The following is a 22,551-nucleotide window of genomic DNA, read 5'->3' on the forward strand; positions in this document are numbered from 1 at the left end:
AAATAAAAAGCTGAAATAGAAAATTTTAAATTTCATGAACAAAGAGCAAAGATAGGGGAGGATAATGATTTAGAGAACTAAGGAAGGTCAAGAGAAAAAGCTTTTCTATAAAATATATCACTAAAAGAGTGTCAGTCTGAGAAAAGTTACCATTTTCTTGCTGAAGTGCATCTGAAAAAGAAAATAGAAAAGTTTTTTAAATATAAGAAAAAGAAACACAAAAAATAAGATCAGTAAAAAATGGCCAATTAATAGTTAATTGGCGAGATGAATATAATGGGAGAACAGTGAGGAGAAAACAAACCAAAACATAAAAATTGTCAGAAGATCACTATATTGTTAGAAAGTTGAGAAAGATCAAGTGAGTCAATAAAAAGTAAATGTTGAAGAAGGGTCAGAAATCACCTAGATCTTTATGTCATACGTATTTATTTATGATTGGTTTAAAGTACATCACAGTGACATGGGAGTTACAGTAAATTCACTCATCCATTCAAACTGTCGATTTTTGGTTTAATTTGGATTTTTTTTGAAAGGAAATCAGAGAGAGCGTCAGACAGACAAAAAAGAAGAGAGATGAGAAGCATCAATTCTTTGTTGCAGCACCTCAGTTGTTCCTTGATTGCTCTCTCATTTATGCCTTGACCTGGGGGCTCCAGCTCAGCCAGTGACCCCATGCTCAAGCTAGCGACCTTGGGCTAAAGCCAGTGACCATGAGGTCATGTCTATGATCCCACACTCAAGCCAGCAATCCACAACTGAAACTGGGGAGCCTGTGCTCATGCCTCCAAGTGTATCATTGTAAATAAATAAGAGGGAACAATTCATAGTGTTGGAATTTATTTTTAAAGCCAGGAAAAATTATAAAATATATTTGGATAGTTAATACTTTTGGATTACATGTTCAAAGGCAGTGCATGTGTGACCATCAGTTCACACTTGAACAAATGAATGGTATCAGTTTTTACATAGACCTTGAGAGAATAGTTGGTAGAGATACTAAACTCAGCTAGTTTATCATCTTCTCTTATTTCATAATGTTTGGGGAAGTATCGATTGCATTATAAGGGTACTCAAACTTAGCAATTACTAACATAGATTCTATGTTTGCATAGCTATCCAGCATTGTTTATAAACTAGTTACACTAACATATTAATGAATCAGCTGCAAGTCTCTGAAGACATAGGATGCCTGTGTTTAGAGGGAATGAAGACATAAAGTGGAAAAGGAAGGAATGGGAAAGGGTGGAGGTTCGGGAGACAGCAGTGAACATCAGTCAACCCTGAAGAAACCCAGCACCAAAAATATGGTGTCAGACAACTAGACAGCCAGGAAACAGGAGCAGACAGATGACATAGAGATAAAGAGGCAGAGAATACTAAAGACACCCAGTACCAGTCATTTGAGAGAGATCGGGAATAAAAGCATATCAGATACATTCTGAAATTCTTTGTTACATAAGACTAAGATGTATGGACATAGATGAAAGTGCAGTGGTTACTGGGGGAGGGACATGAGGGAGGGACAAGGCGAGGACAAAGAAAGGAAGGCTGAAAAAAGGAACAAAGATAAGGTGACATAAAATTATATGACCTCGGGTGATGTGTATACAACACAATCAATGGTTCAAAAGCTATAAAATAATATTTACCTGAAACCTATGTACTCTAATTGATCAATGTCACCCTGTTAAGGTTAATTTTCATAATAAAATTTAAAAATTAATAAAAAAAAGTCACCTTGAAAGATCAAAAATAATACTTCGCTAAACAATGGAAAGTTTAATATAAATTATATGTGCAAAAACCACAGAGAAGATTGAAACTATTGAAAATTGTGCACTTAAAAAGTTTTATAGGAGGAGGATGAGCATGTGCGCGCACACGCACACACACACACACACACACACACACTGAAAAAGTAGCTCAGAGCTCACAATGGGGCAAACATACCCTAACACAAATGAAAAGAATGACAGAGAATACGTGACTGGGGTGGGGACACACAGCCAAGTACAAATTAAGTGTGATAGAATTGTGCACCAGAGACCTGTGTATTTTATTAAGCAAAGTCACCCCAATAAACTGCATAAAAACTTAAAAAAACCTTTAACATCGGGACAATGTAGTGCATTTAATGAATTGTGTGAAATTTTTAAAATATTTTTTCTGGAGATGTTTTAATAAAAATATTCTTGATATATTTTCACTGTCCATACACAACTATGAACCACTTTTCATATTTAAAATGGTTTTTGGAGATATATATATATATATATATATATATATATACACACACACATACACACACATGTATTGAATTCTAATTACAGTACATACATTGTACAGGTTCCTACAACCACTGCACAGGAGTTATTGAAAAACAGCTCATACAATTTCTTACTGGATTAGGTCCTGGGACAACTCTTTAGTCCACCAATTAATTTGCAACCTTCTTGTATCTGAGTTTTGTCTTAACTGAAGCTGGAAGGAATCTAAGTGAATCAGATGAAAGTAAAGAAATGACAGCGAGGGAGGTTCTCAATCACATGAACTGAGCTGTCCTTGGAGAATACTTACACTCAAGAGCTTTAGGAGTCCCTAACTTCCAGATCTTAGAGGTAAAATTCATTTGACAGAAAGGCTCTGTCTCCTTGATTGCAACAACAAGACAAAGAAAGAGATAATAATGAGAGAAATTGGACATTAAATGAGGCAGCTAATCAGAGTGAGAAGGTCAAGACACTGAGACAAAGGCAGATAGTCACTGAGAGAGAAGACAGGGGATAAGGAACAGGTGAGGGAAGGACACGGGGAGGAGGTTATCGGTACTTACTTTTCTCCTGTTCACTCTTCGCTGAAAAGCAAAAGGAAGAAATAAACAACACACTCCAAGTGGAAACACAATATCGTGTAGTTAGAAGAGAAATGCCGCGCCCCCTTCCTATCTCACTACGGAGCCCACATTCACCATGTCTGTGAAAGTACGAGTCATCAGGCTCCTAAAAAGATATCACCCATCAGAGGGAATGTTGTTTTAACACCCCAATTCCCTGTGCAAAGGCAACTAAATCAGAAAGAAAATGAAGGGGATGTTAGGTAAAAAATTGCTGGATGTGCAGTAGCAAGCATTCCTCTGTCACTCCACAATCATCTTTTTCAGAATAAAAATAAATGTATTCACATATGAGACAGGAATTAACCAGTGGTGGGAAGCATACAGTAGAGGCACCTGTCTCAACAAAACTCGTCATATGAAACCAGCTGTACATTTGAGAGATATATCCCCAAAGTCTATAACCAAGGAAAACAGAAATATAATTGTCATTGTCTTTAGGAAAAGACAATATTAAGCTCTATATGATTAAACGTTTTTTTTTTTTTTGAAACATTGTAGTCAATATTTTTTTTGTATCCTTCACATAGAAAATAGAGGCCAGAGATGTATTAGTTCTCCACTTTGATTAAGATACTTCATCTCTCTGCCCATTGTTTTAAGTGCAGTTTGTCATTTAATAGCTGTCATCAATAATTCCAAAGACTATGCACTTGCATCCTTGAATGGGAACCAGTGAAAGTGAGGGAGACAGTAGTGAACATCACTAAACAGTGGAGAAGCTGAACACCAAAAATACGGGGTCAGATAACTAGACAGGAATGAAATAAAAAAGGCAGATGAGATAGAGATAAAAAGGCAGAGAATACTAAAGACAGCCAGTACGATGTTGGAAGGTGAGATGAATGTGGGTGATGGGCACACAACGCAATCAATAATCCAAAGCTATAGAGATGTTTATCTGAAGCTTATCTTTTCTTAATAAATAATGTCACACCATGAAATTTAATTTTCTAAATAAAATTTCAATATATAAGAAAGGTGCCCTGTGCAGAACTGACACATTGTCAGGATATTTACCAATTTTTCCCAGAAGTGCTTCTGTAAAATAAATCAGAAAATATAATGTAAATATCAAAAGAAACACCAAGAAGAAAATTCAAATTTGTGTAAAGATGAGAATGTAAAGTTAATCAATCAGATGCTGATAAACACACACGAACACACATGCACGCACACTTCAGTGACAAGAGAAGTCAAAATTTTCTTAAAATTTTTCCAGAAAATAAGGAGTGGGGGGTAAAATGAGGGTGATGAAATGTTCTTATTCTCTAATTTGTTCTTTGACTTGACTTTTCTCATACATAATGTGATATACATAGATATATAGATGCATATGTATTTGAAAGTAACATATGCAGATATTCTCTCGATACATAGATCTGAACCGATATTATTTATACTCTCATAAATACATGTACACTCACATGAACATATACAAACATATAATCTATATATGCATATGTAAAGTTAGCTTCAATAATACTTCTCTGGCCCAGGCCATTTTGTTCAGCAGTAGAGCTTCAGCCGGGCGAAGTAACTGTCTGGTCAATTCCTGGCCAAGGCACATAGGAGAAGTGTCCATCTGCTTCTCTACCCTTCCCCTCTTTATTCTATCTGTCTCTCTCTTCTTCCACAGCTAAAGCTCTATTGGAGGAAAGTTTTCTGGCGCTGAGTGTGGCTCTATGGCTTCTGCCTCAGGCCTTGAATGACTCTAAATGAGGGGAGCACCAGCTCAGATGGGCAGAACATCGCTCCTGGTAGGGCGTGCTAGATAGTGCATCCTGGTAGGACACATGTGGAAGTTATCTGTTTGCCTCCACCAGTTCTCAATTGGAAGAAATATAAATAAAGAAATGGGAGAAATCTTATTTTTGTATTTAGAGTTGGAAAACCAAGGCAGTGAGACAAACGTAGATGACCCTTGAGAGAGAAGACAGGGAATAAGAAAGAGTTAAGAGAAGGACCAGGGGAACAGGTTATCAGTACTTACTGTTTCCCTCTTCACTGTTGACTGAAAAGTAAAAGAAAGAAATAAACAACTCATTCCAAGAAAAAACACAATATCGGGTCAGTAGGAAAATAGAAATTGGCCCCTTTCATAGTTCACTGTGGAGCACACGAGGACCCATGTCTGTGAAAGCAGGAACCCTGAGGATCCAAAGGACACCTCACTCATCAGAGTCAATGCAGTTCTCCCTCCCCTGTCTCCTACCCTTTAAAATGACAGATAAAGGAATGAGAAAGAATGGAAATTAGGAAACAGAAAGGGACAGAGCCCCACACAAAAGAAAGGCTGTCCCAGAATCAGGTGGGGACATTAGACATGTAGGAGGAGGACAGGGCCATGGAGACTGATGGTTAAAAGGCAGGATGTGTCCAGAAGAGAGATCAGCCACAGGTTTTCAGTGGATCAACAGTAAAAGATATCAGTAATTTACCTAATTTTCTCTTAGTGCACAGGAAACTAAGTCAGGACATAAAACAATGAGGGTGCTAGGTCAAAAATTCTGAGATGTGCAACAGTAAGTGTTCCCAGTCACAGTGAAAAGGTGATGGCTTCCTCACATGTGACCAATGAAGGATATGTTTATCATGACATAGGCTTTGAAAAGACAATGGAGAGGGACACTTAATGCTGAATATTTGGAGTCTTTCCTCTCAAGGGTTTAGAGAAAGGTCAATTACATAGTTATGGATCCTCAACCTTGAAATACTTGACAGAAGTGTTGCTTGAATGTTATCTTGAAACAATACAAATATATATATATATATTTATAAATACAGACACTTATATATACATATAACATAAGCATATATTAAAAATCATGTGTCCTTTGGCAAAATACCCTTCATCTCACCAATGTTTTAAAGAAACTGAGTCAATTCTTTGCAAGGCCAAAGCTGCTAATGATCGCAGGAAAATAATTGTTTAAAGTGACAGAAAAAGAAATGAGAAAGAATAGAAAGTAGGAAACAGAAAGGGACAGAGACCCACATGGGAGAAAGGCTGTCCTAGAATCAGGAGGGGACAGCAGACATTTAGGAGGAAGACAGGGCCATGGAGACTCATGGTCAAAAGACAGGACGTGTCCAGAAGAGAAATCAGCCACAGGTTTACAGTGGATCAACAGTAAAGAATATCAGTAATTTACCTAATTGTCTGTTTAACTTTTCTGGAAAAGAAAGAAAAGATAAAAATCAATTACATGGGCAACAAACCACAAAAACAATTCAACTCACATATAAATTCCCATTTATAATGAACCCTAACATATTTCAGATAAACACACACACATCTCCCATGAATCCCTCCTTCTACACACATGATGGCTCACAGCTAACTATTGTCCAGAGGTATTCTATAGTTAATAAACACAAGTTAAATGAAGTTAATTTAGTAAAATAATATAAATTTTAAATATAAGTATTGTTGGTTATTTTTAAAATGTTCTTTTTAAAAAAGATTATATTGATTTTACATTTAGAGGAGGGGGGTGGGAGGTAATTTGACTCATAGTTGCTTCACTTCACTTGTACATTGCTTGTCCTATGTGCCCTGACCAGGCAAGACCAGGGTTGTGAGCTGATGACCTCAGCATTTCAAGTAGACACTCAATTCACAGCGCCCCCACAAGAGAGACTAGAAATATTCTTGATATATTTGAGATATTTATGTTCCTGCTATTCTGTTTGTTATTTTTGTATGGTCATTGAACACATCAGTGAGTGTCACCGCTGCAGCAACGACATCGTGCAGAGTGGCCACCACACTGTGGAAGGAGCACTGACACACAGCTCCTCCAGTGACACAGGGTCAGGGGTCTGGTTACTTTGTCCTTCATATTTTTGTCCACAGATTGATTTTTAACTGTACTGAATTTGAGTGTCTCTTTTAACTTAGTCCTGAACGAACTTACTTCCTTCTCATGAGTGTTGAATGTAGGAGAGACAGGATTAGGATTCTCTGACCGATATTCTGTTTCTCACTGGTCTTTATTATGCCATTCCCTCAAGTGAGAAAGAAAATATCGAAGCACACATGTATGAGAGGTTTCCTACACACTATAAGGAAGAGGCAGGTAAATCCCTGTGTGTGCTAATGGTTGTTTCTGCAGTCAGTCATGTCTATTCCATAATTAAAAAATATATATATTGAAAATCTATTCCCCTGAAATGATGACTATAATTTTAGAAATACCAAATGACATGTAGAGACATAAAGGTTTAAATAAATTGTGGAGATGGGTACCAGAAAGTAGTGTAGAAACGTCTTACAATAGAGACACCCTACCTGTTAGAGATACGAGATTGATTTCAGTGAAAAATAGATGTGCAGAGATCCAAAAGGAGAGGATTTTAGTGACGTAGTCATTCCATTAATAGAAATGAAAGAGGAGTGATCACTATGATTGCAAATACAACATTTCCAGATACTATCATGTAAAAATATGTATATACTTTGGATCACTGAGAACTTGATTCAGGAAAGCAGAATAGCAAGCCTTAAGAGTATGCTTGACGACAGCATGGTCAGTATGCCCAGAAGTTCAATAGAAGGGAGATCTTCAGTCAGGAACTTTGAGATCCGATCTCTTTCCTTAACAATGAGAATGTTATCGTGTGCACAGCGTGGGCACTTCATAGCAAAAGGACATACCAGAGAACCCAAGTAAAAGGAAGCTTTCTAGAAGATATCTTGAACAGAAACAAGCACATTCTTCTTAACATAACCCTCTTCATCTCACCAACATGTAAATAAAACTATAGTAATCATCTGCAAGATACAAGAAACTTAAAAATATATATAAAATGAAGGAAAGGGAATGAAAAGGGTGGAGGTGGAGGATGAGAGGGGTGGTGAATTGGGAGGATTCTACAAAACAAATAAAAAGATGACATAGAAAACTTTAAAATTCATGAACAAAGAGCAAAGATAGGGGAGGGTAATGATTTAGAGAACTAAGCAAGGTCAGGAGAAAAAGCTTTCTATAAAATACATCACTAAAAGAATGTCAGTCTGAGAAAACTTACCATTTTCTTGCTGCAGTGCATCTGTAAAAGAAAATAGAAAAGTTTTTTAAACATAAGAAAAAGAAACACAAAAAATAAGATCAGTAAAAAATGGCCAATTAATAGTTAATTGGCGAGATGAATATAACGGGAGAACAGTGATGAGAAAACAAACCAAAACATAAAAATTGTCAGAAGATCACTATATTGTTAGAAAGTTGAGAAAGATAAGCGCCATTTCTCAAGTGAGTCAATAAAAAGTAAATGTTGAAGAAGGGTCAGAGATCACCTAGATCTTTATCTCATACGTATTTATTTATGATTGGTTTAAAGTACATCACAGTGACAGGGAAGGTACAGTAAATTCACTCATCCATTCGAACTGTCGATTTTTGGTTTTGTCTTGTTTTTTATTGAAAGGAAATCAGAGAGAGCGTCAGCCAGACAAAAAAGAAGAGAGATGAGAAGCATCAATTATTTGTTGCAGCACCTCAGTTGTTCCTTGATTGCTCTCTCATTTATGCCTTGACCTTGGGGCTCCAGCTCAGCCAGAGACCCCATGCTCAAGCCAGCGACCTTGGGCTAATGCCAGTGACCATGAGGTCATGTCTATGATCCCACACTCAAGCCAGCCATCCACAGCTGAAACTGGTGAGCCTGTGCTCAAGCATGCAACCTTGGGCATTGGAACCTGGGTCCTCTGCACCCAAGGCCAACATTTTATTCACTGCGCCACCCCCTGGTCAGGCCCAAAACTGATGTTGTTGCATCAGTCTCATGAAACCTACTCTGTACTTTAAAGAGATATCTTCCTAAAATGCATGTCTAAAGATGAAATTGAATACAACTAAGTGAACTTGGATATAATAGCCTAAAGAATGTAATTGAAATTTTCATTAGAAAGGAAGAATATTTAACTGAATGTCTATATTAACTTTGGTGTTGAAACATCGCAAGACAATAATACTTGTGTTTTTCATTTAAAATCTTCATAATTGAGAAATATGTTTGTACACTCTTTATGATATATCATCCTTCCAAAGATATTTGACAGAAACTTAAATTTGTTAATTTGAGAAGTGTATCATTGTAAATATATGAAAGGGAACACTTAATAGGGTTGGAATTTATTTTAAAGCCAGGAAAAATTATAAAATATATTTGGATAGTTAATACTTTGGGATTACATGTTCAAAGGCAGTGCATATGTGACCATCAGTTCACACTTGAACAAATGAATGGTATCAGTTTTTACACAGACCTTGAAAGAATAGTAGGTAGAGATACTAAACTCAGCTAGTTTAGCATCTTCTCTTATTTCATAATGTTTGGGGAAGTATTGTTTGCATTATAAGGGTACTCAAACTTAGAAATTACTAACATAGCTTCTATGTTTGCATAGTTTTCCAGCACTGTGTATAAATTAGTTACACCAACGTCTTAAGGAATCAGCAACAAGTCTCTGAAGGCAGAGGATGCCCGTTTTTATAGGGAATGAGGACATAAAGTGGAAAAGGAAGGAATGGGAAAGGGTGGAGGTGAGGGAGACAGTAGTGAACATCAGTCAACCGCGAAGAAACCCAGCACCAAAAATATGATGTCAGATGACTAGACAGTCAGGAAACAGGAGCAGACAGAAGACACAGAGATAAAGAGGCAGAGAGTACTAAAGATACCCAGTACCAGTCATTTGAGAGAGATAAAAAATAAAAGCATATCAGATACATTCTGAAATTTTTTGTTACATAAGACGAAGATGTATGGACATAGATAAAAGTGCAGTGGTTACTGAGGGAGGGACATGTGGGAGGGACAAGGCGAGGACAAGGAGAGGCAGGGTGAAAAAAGGAACAACGATAAGGTGACAGAAAATTATATGACCTCGGGTGATGTGTATACAACACAATCAACAATTCAAAAGCTATAGAGAAAATATTTACCTGAAGCCTATGTACTCTTATTGATCAAATCAGCCTGTTAAGTTTAATTTTCATAATTAATGAATGGGACTACATCAGACTAAGAAGTTTTTGCTCAGCAAGAGAAACTGATAACAAAATAAACAGAAAGCCAACTAAATGGGAAATGATTTTTTCAAACAACAGCTCAGATAAGGGCCTAATATCCAAAATATACAAAGAACTCATAAAACTCAACAACAAACAAACAAACAATCCAATAAAAAAATGGGAAGAGGATATGAATAGACACTTCTCCCAGGAAGAAATACAAATGGCCAACAGATATATGAAAAGATGCTCATCTTCTTTAGCTATTAGAGAAATGCAAATCAAAACGGCAATGAGATACCACCTCACACCTGTTCGATTAGCTGTTATTAGCAAGTCAGGTAACAGCAAATGTTGGAGAGGCTGTGGAGAAAAAGGAACCCTCATACACTGTTGGTGGGAATGTAAAGTAGTACAACCATTATGGAAGAAAGTATGGTGGTTCCTCAAAAAACTGAAAATAGAACTACCTTATGACCCAGCAATCCCTCTACTGGGTATATTTCCCCAAAACTCAGAAACATTGATACGTAAAGACACATGCAGCCCCATGTTTATTGCAGCATTGTTCACAGTGGCCAGGACATGGAAACAACCAAAAAGCCCATCAATAGATGACTGGATAAAGAAGATGTGGCACATATACACTATGGAACACTACTCAGCCATAAGAAATGATGACATCGGAACATTTACAGCAAAATGGTGGGATCTTGATAACATGATACGAAGCGAAATAAGTAAATCAGAAAAAAACAGGAACTGTATTATTCCATACGTAGGTGGGACATAATAGTGAAACTAAGAGACATTTATAAGAGTGTGGTGGTTACGGGGGGGGGGGGGGGAGGGGGGAATGGGAGAGGGATAGGGAAAGGGGGAGGGGCACAAAGAAAACAGGATAGAAGGTGACAGAGGACAATCTGACTTTGGGTGGTGGGTATGCAACATAATTGAACGACAAGATAACCTGGAATTGTTATCTTTGAATATATGTATCCTGATTTATTGATGTCACCCCATTAAAAAAATAAAATTATATATATAATAAAAAAAAAAAAAAAAAAAAATAATAATTTAAAAAAAATAAATAAATAAATAAATAAATAAATACAAAATTTCAATTTAAAAAAAAAAAAAAAAAAAAAAAAAAGTTTAATTTTCATAATAAAATTTAAAAATTAATAAAAAGAAGTCACCTTGAAAGATAAAAAATAATACTTCGTTAAATAATGAAAAGTTTAATATAAATTTTATGTGAATAAACCACAGAGAAGATTGAAATTATTGAAAAATGTGCACTTAAAAAATTTTATCGGAAGAGGATGAGCATGCACGCAGGCGCACACACACACACTGAGAAAGTAGCTCAGAATTCACTATGGAGCAGTCATGCTCTAATACATATGAAAAGAGTGTCAGAGAATATGTGACTGGGGTGGGGACACACAGCCATGTACGGATTAAGTGTGATAGAATTGTGCACCTGACACCTGTGTATTTTATTAAGCAAGGTCACCCCAATAAACTGCATAAAAACTTAAAAAACCCTTAAACACAGGGACAATGTAGTGTATTTTATGAATTGTGTAAACTTTTTAAAATATTTTTTCTGGAGATGTTTTAATAAAAATATTCTTGATCCATTTTCACTGTCCATAGACAACTATGAACCACTTGTCATATTTAAAATGGTTTTTGGATATCTATCTATCTATCTATCTATCTATCTATCTATCTATCTATCTATCTATCTATGTGTGTGTGTGTGTGTGTGTATATATATATTTGTATGTGTGTGTGTATATATATATTCAATTCTAATTGCAGTACGTACATTGTACTGGTTCCTACAACCACTGCACAGGAGTTATTGAAAGACAGCTCATATAAGTTATTACTGGATTAGGTCCTGGGACAACACTTTAGTCTACCAATTAATTTGCAACCTTTTTGTATCTGAGTTTTGTCTTAAGTGATGCCTGAGGGAATCTAAGTGAATCAGATGAAAGTAAAGAAATGACAGTGAGGGAGGTTCTCAATCACATGACCTGAGCTGCCCTTGGAGAAAACTTTCACTCAGGACCTTTAGGAGTCCATATACTTTCAGATCTTAGAGGTAAAATTCGTTTGACAGAAAGGCGCTGTCTCCTTGATTGCAACAACAAGACGAAGTGAGAGATAATAATGGAAGAAACTGGACATTAAATGAAGGCAGCTAATCAGAGTTAGGAGGTCAAGACACTGAGACAAAGGCAGATAGTCACTGAGAGAGAAGACAGGGGATAAGGAACAGGTGAGGGAAGAACACGGGGAGGAGGTTATCGGTACTTACTTTTCTCCTGTTCACTCTCGGCTGAAAAGGAAAAGGAAGAAATAAACCACTCTTTACAAGTGAAAACACAATGTTGTGTAGTTAGGAGAACAGAAATGCCCCGCCCCCTTCCTATCTCACTGTGGAGCCGACATTCTCCATGTCTGTGAAAGTGGGAGTCATAAGGCTGCTAAGGAAACATCACCCATCAGAGGGAATATTGTTTTAACTCCTTATTCCCTGTGCAAAGGCAACTAAATCAGAGAATAAATGAAGAGGGTGTTAGGTCAGAAATTGCTGGACGTGCAATAGCAAGTGTCCCCCTGACATTGGACGATCATCTTTTTCAGAATAAAAAATAAATGTATTCACATATGAGACAGGGATTAACCAGTGGTGGGAAGCATATAGTAGAGGCTCCCGTCTCAACAAAACCCGTCATATGAAACCAGCTGTACATTCAAGAGATATATTCCTAAAGACTATAACCAAGGAAACAGAAATATAATTGTCATTGTCATTAGGAAAAGGCAGTATTAAGCTCTGTATAATTAAACTTTATTTTTTTTGAAACATTGTGGTTAATATTTTTTTGTATACTTCACATAAAAAGTACATGTCAGAGATGGATTGCTTCTCCACTTTGCTTAAGATACTTCATCTTTCTTCAAATTGTTTTAAGTGCAGTTTGTCATTAAATAGTTGTCAGGAATAATGCTAATGAACAAACACTTCCATACTTGGATATTTTTATAGGCCAGAAAAATTATGTAAAATATTTAGATACCCTGGAACACCTGGGTAATATAATGAAGGACAGTGGAAGAGGGATGTCCCACTCTCTCACATCTGACCAGTGAATGATACAGGGTATTTATCATGACACAGGCTGTGAGAAGATAATGAAGAGACACACTGAATGCTGACAGTTTGGAGACTATTCTCTCAACAGATTAGAAAAGTATCAATTGTGTAGAAACGGGCCCTCAAACTTGGAATACTTGACAGAGGTCTTGTTTGAATATTTTCCAGAAATAACACACACACATATACATATATTTATATATACAAACACTAATATATACATATTATATATGTATACATTAAAAATCATGTGTCTGTCTGCAAAATACCCTTCATCTTATCAATGTCTTAATGAAACGGTGACAATTTACTGCAAGACTGAAGCAGCCAGTGTTTGCAGGGAAATAATTGAGTGAAATGACAGAAAAAAGAAGGGAAAGGAGGGAAGGTAGGAAGCAGAAAGGGACAGAGCCCCACACCGGAGAAGTGCTGTCTTACAACCAGGGGTGAGGACAGCAGACATCCAGGAGGAGGACAGGACAACAGAAAGCACTTGGATAAAAATACCAGAAATGTGAAAGAGAGAAATACACCAGATGTTTTCAAGTCAATCAAGAGTAAGGAAATATGAGTAATTTTACCCAATGTTTTCTTGAATTCCTCTGGGAAAAAAAAGAAAATACTCAATGTCAATTTCATGGGAAACGACATCATAGAGAATTCAAATATACTGATAAGTTTAAATTTAAATTTAACCCAACCAGTTTCAGATGAACACACACACACACACACACACACAAATAACATCACACATGCCCCCCCCACAGACACACACACTAAATGGCTCAGAGATCACGATTGTTCTCAGATATTCTGTAGTAAACAAAAAGGTGTAAAATTCTTTTAATTTAAGAAAATATTAAAATTTTAAACTCTTCCTTTTTGTGTTTAATTTATAAAGAAATTAATTTTTAGAAAATATTTATTTATTAATATTACATAGAGAAGTGATGAGGGGCAGGAGGGAAGCATGTGGACTCATAGCTGCTTCACTGTAGCTGTAGCTGCTGCCCTGGGTGCCGTGTCCGGGCAAGTCCAGGGTCGAACGGAAAACCTCAGTGTTCCATGTCCACGTTCTGTCCACGGGGCCACCACAGGCTAAGCTTAAAGTATTCTTGGACTATTCAAAATATTTTTGTTCTTGTTAATCAGTGTGAGCTTTACTATGGTCATTGAATACTTTCAATACATCAGTGAGTCTCACTGCTGCGGCAGCGACATGGTGCAGAGTGGCCACCACACTGTGGAAGGAGCACTGACACACAGCTCCTCCCAGTGACACAGGCTCAGGGGTTTGGGGGCTGCGTCCTCCATGTTTATGTCCACGGATTGATTTTTAACTGTACTGTATTTGAGTGTCTCTTTTAACTCATTTCTGAATGAAGCTTATTTAATTCTCATGAGTGCTGAATACAGGAGAAAGACAGGACTGGCATTCTCTGACTGATATTCTGTTTCTCACTGGTCCTTATTATGCCGTTCTCTTAAGCGAGAAAGAAAGTGTCTAAGCACACATGTATGATAGGTTTTCGACACACTATAAGGAAGAGGCAGGTAAAGCCCTACATCTGCTAATGATTGTTTCTGCAGTAAGTCATGTTTATTCATAAATAAAGAATATATCTTGAAAATCTATTCCAGTGAAATAATCACTATAATTTTAAAAATACCAAATGACATGTAAAGACCTAAAGGTTTAAAAATTTTGAGTGGGGTAACAGAGAGTGGTGTAGACACATCTTACAATAGAGGTAACCTACCTGTTAGAAATACGAGATTGATTTCAGTGAAGAATATATGTATAAAGGTCGCAAAGGAAGAGTAATTTAGTGACTTAGTCATTCCATTAATACAAATTAAGGAACAGTTATCACTATGGTTTGAAAGAGTAAAGTTCCAGATACTATCATGTAAAAATATTTATATACTTTGGATCACTTGAGAACATGATTGAGAGAAGTGGAATAGCAAGCCTTAAGATGATACTTGACTACAGCATGGTCAGTATGCCTAAAGCTTCAATAGAAGGAAGATCTTCAATCAGAAACTTTGAGATCAGATCTCTTCCCTTAAGAATTACAATGTTATCGTGTGCACAGCAATGGTCACTCCAATCCAGAGAACATGCCGGAGAACCCAAGTGAAAGGAATTTTCTAGAAGATCCCTTAACTGGAAACAAGCACATTCTTCTTAACCTAATCTTCTTCATCTCACCAACATTTAAGTGAAATTATAGTAATCATTTGGAAGATAGAAGAAGCTTAATAAATCAAATAAAAGAAAGGGAATGAAAATGGTTGGGGTGGAGGATGAGAGGGGAGGTGAACAGGGAGGATTCTACAAAACATTAATAAAAAGATGAAACAGGAAAATTTAAAAATCATGAACAAAGAGCAAAGATAGGGGAGGGTAATGGTTTAGAGAACTAAGGAAGGTCATGAGAAAATCTTCTTAAGAAATACTTCAGTAAAAGTGTGTCAGTCTGAGAAAAGTTACCATTTTCTTTCTGAAGTTCATCTGAAAAAGAAAATAGAAAAATTTTATAAAGATAAGGATAACAAAAATTAAAAATTAAGATCAGTTTGACTGTGGGTGATGGGTATGCAACATATTCAAATGTCAAAATAACCTGGAGATGTTTTCTCAGAGCCTATATACACTAATTGATCAATGTCACCCCATTAAAATTAATTTAAAAAATATTAATAACTGTACTATATCCAAAATGTTAATTATGTTAAAAAAAGATCAGTTAAAAATGGCCAATTTATAGTAAATTGACGAGATGAATATAACGGGAGAACAGTAAGCAGAAAATAAAACAAACATAAAAATTGGCAGAAGATCACTATATTTTTAGAAAGTTGGGAAAAATAAGCGACATTTCTCATGTGAGTCAATAAAAAGTAAATGTTGAATAAATGTCAGAGATCACCTAGATCTTTATCTCATACATATTTATTTATGTTTTTCTTAAGGTGCATCACAGTGACATGGAAGTTACAGCAAATTCACTCATCTGTTCAAAATGTTGGGGATTTTTTGTTTTTTGTTTTTTTCAAAGAGAGACAGAGAGAGTGATGGAAAGACAGGAAAAGAGAGAGATGAGAAGCATCAATTTTGGTTGCATCACCTTTTTGTTCATTGATTGCTCTCATATGCACCTTGAGCAGTGGCTCCAGCTGATCCAGTGACCCTTTGATCAAGCCAGCGACCTTGACCTCAAGCCAGTGACCATGGGGTCATGTCTATGATCCCAAACTCAAGCCAGCAATCGAGCAGTAAAACTTTTGAGCCTGTGCTCAAGCTTGCAACCTTGGGGATTTGCACCTGGGTCCTCTACATCCAAGGCCAACATTTTATCAACTGTGCCACAACCTGGTCAAGCCCAATACTGTTTATGTTGCATCAGTTACATAAAACCTGCTCTGTACTTTAAAGAAATATCTCCTTAAAATGCATGTTTAAAAATAAAATTGAATTTGACTAAGTAAAGTTGAATATATTAGCCTCAATAATGTAATTGAAATTTTTTATTGGAAAAGGAAGATATTTAACTGAATGTTTAAGGTTTGTTTGGAAACTTTGCAAGACAATAGTTCTTGTGTTCTTCATTTAAAATCTTCAGAATTGAGAGAGATGTCTGTATTCTCTTTATGATATAAAACCCTTCCAAAGATATTTGAGAGGACTTGAAATTTGCCAATTTGACAAGTGTGTCATAGTAAATATATAAAAGGGTACAATTAATAGGGTTGGAATATATATATAAAACCAGGAAAAATTCCAAAATATATTTAAATAGTTCTTTTGGATTACATGTTCAAAGGCAATGCAAGTGTGACTATCAGTTCACACATGAACAAAAGAATGGTATCAGTTTTAACCCTGGCTGGTTGGCTCAGTGGTAGAGCATCAGCCTGGCATGCGGGAGTCCTGGGTTTGATTCCCGGCCAGGACACACAGGAGAAGCGCCCATCTGCTTCTCCACCCCTCCCCCTCTCCTTCCTCTCTGTCTCTCTCTTCCCCTCCTGCAGCCAAGGCTCCATTGGAGCAGCGTTTGCCCGGGCGCTGAGGATGGCTCTGTGGCCTTTGCCTCAGGCCCTAGAGTGGCTCTGATTGTGGCAGAGCGACGCCCTCTGGTGGGCGTGCCGGGTGGATCTCAGTCGGGCGCTTGCGGGAGTCTTTTTGACTGCCTCCCCCGTTTCCAACTTCAGAGAAATACAAAAAAGAAAAAAAAAAAGGAAAAAAAAGTAAAAAAAAAAAAAGAACGGTATCAGTTTTTCCACAAACTTAGAATGAACAGTAACCAGAAATAGTAAGCTCATCAATCATGGCATCTTCTCTTATCTCATAAAGTTTGGGGTAAGTATCAATTGTATAATAATAAAACCTGTAACTTCAGAATTACTGACTAGGTTCTATGTTTGCATGGATTCAAAGCCCGGTTATAAATTAGTTTTACCAACTTCTTACTGAATCTGCAGCAAGTCTCTGAAGGCAGAGGATGCCCATGTTTAAAGGCATGAAGTAGAAAAAGAAGGAATGGGAAAGGGTGGAGGTGAGGGAGATAGCAGTGAACATCACTCAACAGTGGAGAATCCAAACACCGAAAATATGTAGTCAGAAGACAGGGCAGTCAGGAAACACTGAGCAGACAGATGACATAGAGATAAAAATGCAGAGAATACTAAAGACACCAAGTATGGCAACAGAAGATGATATGAATGTCATCTCCCTATGTTGATGGGCACACAACACAATCAATAGTCCAATGCTATAGAGATGTTTACCTGGAGCCCATGCACTCTTATTAAATAATGTCAAACCATTAAATTTAATTTTCTAAATAAAATTTCAAGAAAAAAGAAGGACATCCTGTACAAGACTGACAAGATTGTCAAGATATTTACCTTTTTCCCCCTGAAGATATTCTGTAAAATAAAACAGAAAATATAATGTAAATATCAAGGGAAACACCTTTAGGACAATTCACTCTGTTTAAAGATGAGAATGTGGCCCTGGTCGGTTGGCTCAATGGTAGAACGTCAGCCTGGCGTGCAGGAGTCTTGGGTTCGATTCCCGGCCAGGGCACACAGGAGAAGCACCCATCTGCTTCTCCACCCCTACCCCTCTCCTTCCTCTCTGTCTCTCTCTTCCCCTCCTGCAGCCAAGGCTCCATTGGAGCAAAGTTGGCCCGGGTGCTGAGGATGGCTCCATGGCCTCTGCCTCAGGTGCTACAATGGCCCTGGTTGCAACAGAGCAACACCTCAGATGGGCAGTGCATTGACCCTCGTGAGCATGCCTGGTGGATTCCGATCGGGCGCATGCGGGAGTCTGTCTGACTGCCTCCCCGTTTCCAACTTCAGAAGGATACAAAAAAGAAGATGAGAATGTAAAGTTAATCAGTCTCATGCTGTTAAACACACACACACACACACACACACACACACACACACACACACACACTTCAGTGATAGGAAAAGTCAATTTTTTTTAAACTTCTCCAGAAAATAAGAAATGGAGGTACGTATAAAGGTGATGAAATGAATTCTCTAATATGTTCTTTGACTCTGCTTCTTTCGTACATACTGGGCTATAAATAGATATAGAAATAGATGCATATAGATTTGCTAATAACATATGCAGATATTCTCCCTGTACACACCTCTGCAAAGATAAACTTTATACTCTCATTAACTACATGTACACTCACATGAACATATACATATTTACAATGTGTGGAATCTAGTGAAGAAAATAAACTAACAAACAAATAGAAACAGACGTATAGATATGAAGAACAGACTAACAGTTTCCAGAGAGGATGGGGTTGAAGGGTAGGGGACTCGGGAAAAGGTGAAGGAATTAAGCAAAGAATAAAATCATAGATACTGACAACAGTATGGGACGTACAACAGGCAATGGCACCTGACCTGTGGTGGCACAGTGGATAAAGCATCGACCTGGAAATGCTGAGGTCGCCGGTTCAAAACCCTGGGCTTGCCTGGTCAAGGCACATATGGGAGTTGATGCTTCCAGCTCCTCCCCCCTTTTCTCTCTGTCTCTCCTCTCTCTCTGTCTCTCTCTCTGTCTCTCCGTCTCCTCTCTAAAATGAATATATAAATTAAAAATATTTTTAAAAAGAGGCAATGAGGTGGGGAAGGTAGACAATGAAAGAGGGGAAGAAATGGTGATGGACAGAGACTTGATTAGGGTCATGAATACACAGAAAAGTATACAGATGATAGATTATAGGACTGTACACTTGAAACATATACTTTTATTAACCACTGTCACCCTAATATATTCAATTAATGAAGGCTGGGATGGGGAAGAGTGGAGGAAAGTTTAGGTAGATAAATGGAGAAGGATGAACTTGATTTGGGAGAGTGATCACACAGTGTGATGTACAGAGATGCCTTGTGGAGCTGGGAACTTGAAACTTGTATTGTTATGTTAACTAGTGTCAGTCTAATAAATACAATTAATCTATATTTAAAATATAGATTAAAAATAACTGGGTGATTTAAATTTCAGAAAAAGAAGAATAAAGACAATGTCTGAAAATAAAAATATACCCCAAGTTCTAGGCAAAATCATGTAAACATACATATACATAAACCCTTGTGCAATGTGATTAAGGGGAATTTAAGAGTGAGTCACCATCTCACACTTCACTGACAAATAACAGCAACATTTATTTAATGTTTGAAAGAAAAACGGAAACAGGACTTTATAACTTTGAAGTGTTCTCTCAAATCTTAAAAATCAAGGTAGCATCCAGGACTGAGTAATGTCCTTCCCATTGGAGAATCCGTAATGGAGGATCCAAGTAAAGGAAGTCTGCCAATAAATACATATTGAATGAAAACCATATGCTTATTATTTTAACTCTTCTCTCCTCACCAACTTTATAAGGAAATATGGGTGACATTTAAAAGACAGAGAAAGATAATGTTTATGAAAACAGAAGGACATGACGTGAAAAAGAGAAAAATGGGAAAGTATGGAAGGATTAGGAAATGAAAAAGAAGACACTTCATTGGGAGAAGCGAAGAAGCCAGAGAAGGAGGAACGAGACTGTACACTCGGGAGAAGGAATGGCCTCAGAAGTGATGGCCCCCAGGAGAGGAGGAAGCAAAGACGGACAAATATACGGTGATGGAAGATGATATGAAAGTGGGTGATGGGCACACAATGCAATAAATACTCCAAAGGTATTGAGATGTTTACCTGTAGCCTATGTATTCTTATTAAATTATGACAAATCATTACATTTAATTTTCTTTAAAAAATTTCAAGAAATAAGAAAGGCATTCTGTGCAGGACTGACAGATTGTCAGGATATTTACCAATTTTTTCCTGAAGTTCTTCTGTAAAATAAAACAGAAAATATAATGTAAATATCAAGGGATATGTCATAAAGAAAATTCAAATTTGTGTAAAGATCAGAATGTGAAGTAAATCAATCAGATGTTGTTACACACACACACATTTCACTGACAAGAGAAGTCAAATTTTTCTTAAAAATGCTACAGAAAATAAGAAGTGGAGCAAAGTATACGGGTGATGAAATGTTCTTATTCTCTAATATGTTCTTTGACTTTGCTTTTCTTCATATATAATGTGATATAAATAGATATACAGATGCATATATATTTGCAAATAACATATGCAGATATTCTCTCTATACATAGATCTGAACAGATATCCTTTATACTCTCAGCAATTACATGTACACTCACATGAACATATTCAAATATAAACTATATATGCATATGTAAATTAGCTTCAATAATTCTTCCTTGGCACAAGCTGGTTTGCTCAGCTGTAGAGCTTAAGCTGGGTGTGTGAAAGTGCCCGGTTCAATTCTCGGCCAGGGCACATAAGAAAAGCGCCCAACAGCTTCTCCACCCTTCCCCCCTCCTTTCTCTCTGATTCTCTCCTCAACTCCTGCAGCCAGGGCTCCAGTGGAGCAAAGTTGGCCTGGGCACTGAGGATGGCTCCATGGCCTCCACCTGAGCCAGTAGAATGCTCTGATTGCAGAGGAGCAACGGCCCAGATGGGGAGAGCATCGCTCCTGGTAGGGCATGACAGGTGCATCTTGGGAGAGCACATGAGGGAGTCCATCAGTGTGCCTCCATCCCTTCTCAATTCAGAAAATATAAAAATACAAAAAAGTAATAATAGAGCCTTGATACTTAATTTGAAATTAAAATTTCAAAAATTGTCCAACATTCATAAATATATCAGATTCTGGCCCTGGCTGGTTAGCTCAGCGGTAGAGCATCAGCCTGGCGTGCAGGAGTCCCGGGTTCGATTCTCAGCCAGGGCACACAGGAGAAGCGCCCATTGCTTCTCCACCCCTCCCCCTCACCTTCCTCTCTGTCTCTCTCTTCCCCTCCCGCAGCCGAGGCTCCATTGGAGCAAAGATGGCCCGGGCGCTGGGGATGGCTCTGAGGCCTCTGCTTCAGGTGCTAGAATGGCTCTGGATGCAACAGAGTGATGCCCCAGAGGGGCAAAACATCGCCTCCTGGGCGCATGTGAGAGGCTGTCTGACTGCCTCCCCATTTCCAGCTTCGGAAAAATGAAAAAAAAAAATATATATATCAGATTCTACATGGTATCTCTATAAAAAAGACAGAATCATACATGGTTAAGTGTTTATCTAAATCACTTCATGATATTGCTGCCTCAGCATACAATTTCTGTGCAAAGTGGCCCACAGGGACCTTGAATTCACATTCACCCCTTCAGAAAGTGTCTGCCTAGAAAACAGTCTGTAGAGTCACAAGCAAATGTGGGCTCCTGATGTGACTTCCTCAGTCACACCAAATTCTAGATATTTCCTGGTTTGTGATTGTGGGAAGGAAGTTTTATGTATTTGAAGCAAGTAAAACAGACAAGAGATCCCCATCAAAAGCTGTGTCTTCTGAACGAGGGTTAGTCATGGCTTATGTACACTATTGGGATAAGTACATGTTGATTTCTCCATTGAAATTGACTATATTTATGCAAATTAAATTCACAGTGAAATAGCCTTTCACACCTTTTAGAATGAATGGCATTGTTCACTAAGACAAGGCAATGACTAATATAGAAAAAAGTATGGAGAAGAGGAACCCTTATTCTCTCCTGGCAGGAGTGTAATCAGTATAGCCACTATAGAAGCAGTAAGAAGGTTCCACAAGAAAATCAGGAACAGAGATAACAAGTGACTCAGCAGTCCTTCTTGGTGGAGATCCGAAAAATTTGAAAGTATGTATTTGTATAGATATTTGTAGCTGTGTTCATTGCAGTATTAAGCATGAAAGCCAAAACATGGAAGCAAGCCTGATGCCTTTCAATGGGTTATTGGATAAAGATATGAAACATGTGTACAATAGAATAATAATTAGCCATAAGAAAGGGTCAAATATTGCCGTATATAGCAACCTGCATGGATCTTGAG

General features: G+C 37.5%; 1 protein-coding gene and 1 long non-coding RNA gene across 2 annotated transcripts in view; both read right to left on the bottom strand.

The window, feature by feature from the left end:
* Window positions 1-22,551, bottom strand: part of LOC136387791 (butyrophilin subfamily 1 member A1-like) — a 330,439-nt gene that overhangs the window by 36,275 nt on the left and 271,613 nt on the right. The window lies entirely within an intron of this gene.
* On the bottom strand, window positions 144-18,034 carry LOC136389644 (uncharacterized). The gene is made up of 5 exons (XR_010748333.1): window positions 18,011-18,034; window positions 15,594-15,614; window positions 13,678-13,698; window positions 12,254-12,274; window positions 144-171 (listed from the first exon to the last, which is right to left on the bottom strand). It is a non-coding gene; the product is annotated as an uncharacterized lncRNA (long non-coding RNA).

This window comes from Saccopteryx leptura, chromosome 1 (genome assembly GCF_036850995.1).
Source record: "Saccopteryx leptura isolate mSacLep1 chromosome 1, mSacLep1_pri_phased_curated, whole genome shotgun sequence".
Lineage (NCBI taxonomy): Eukaryota > Metazoa > Chordata > Mammalia > Chiroptera > Emballonuridae > Saccopteryx > Saccopteryx leptura.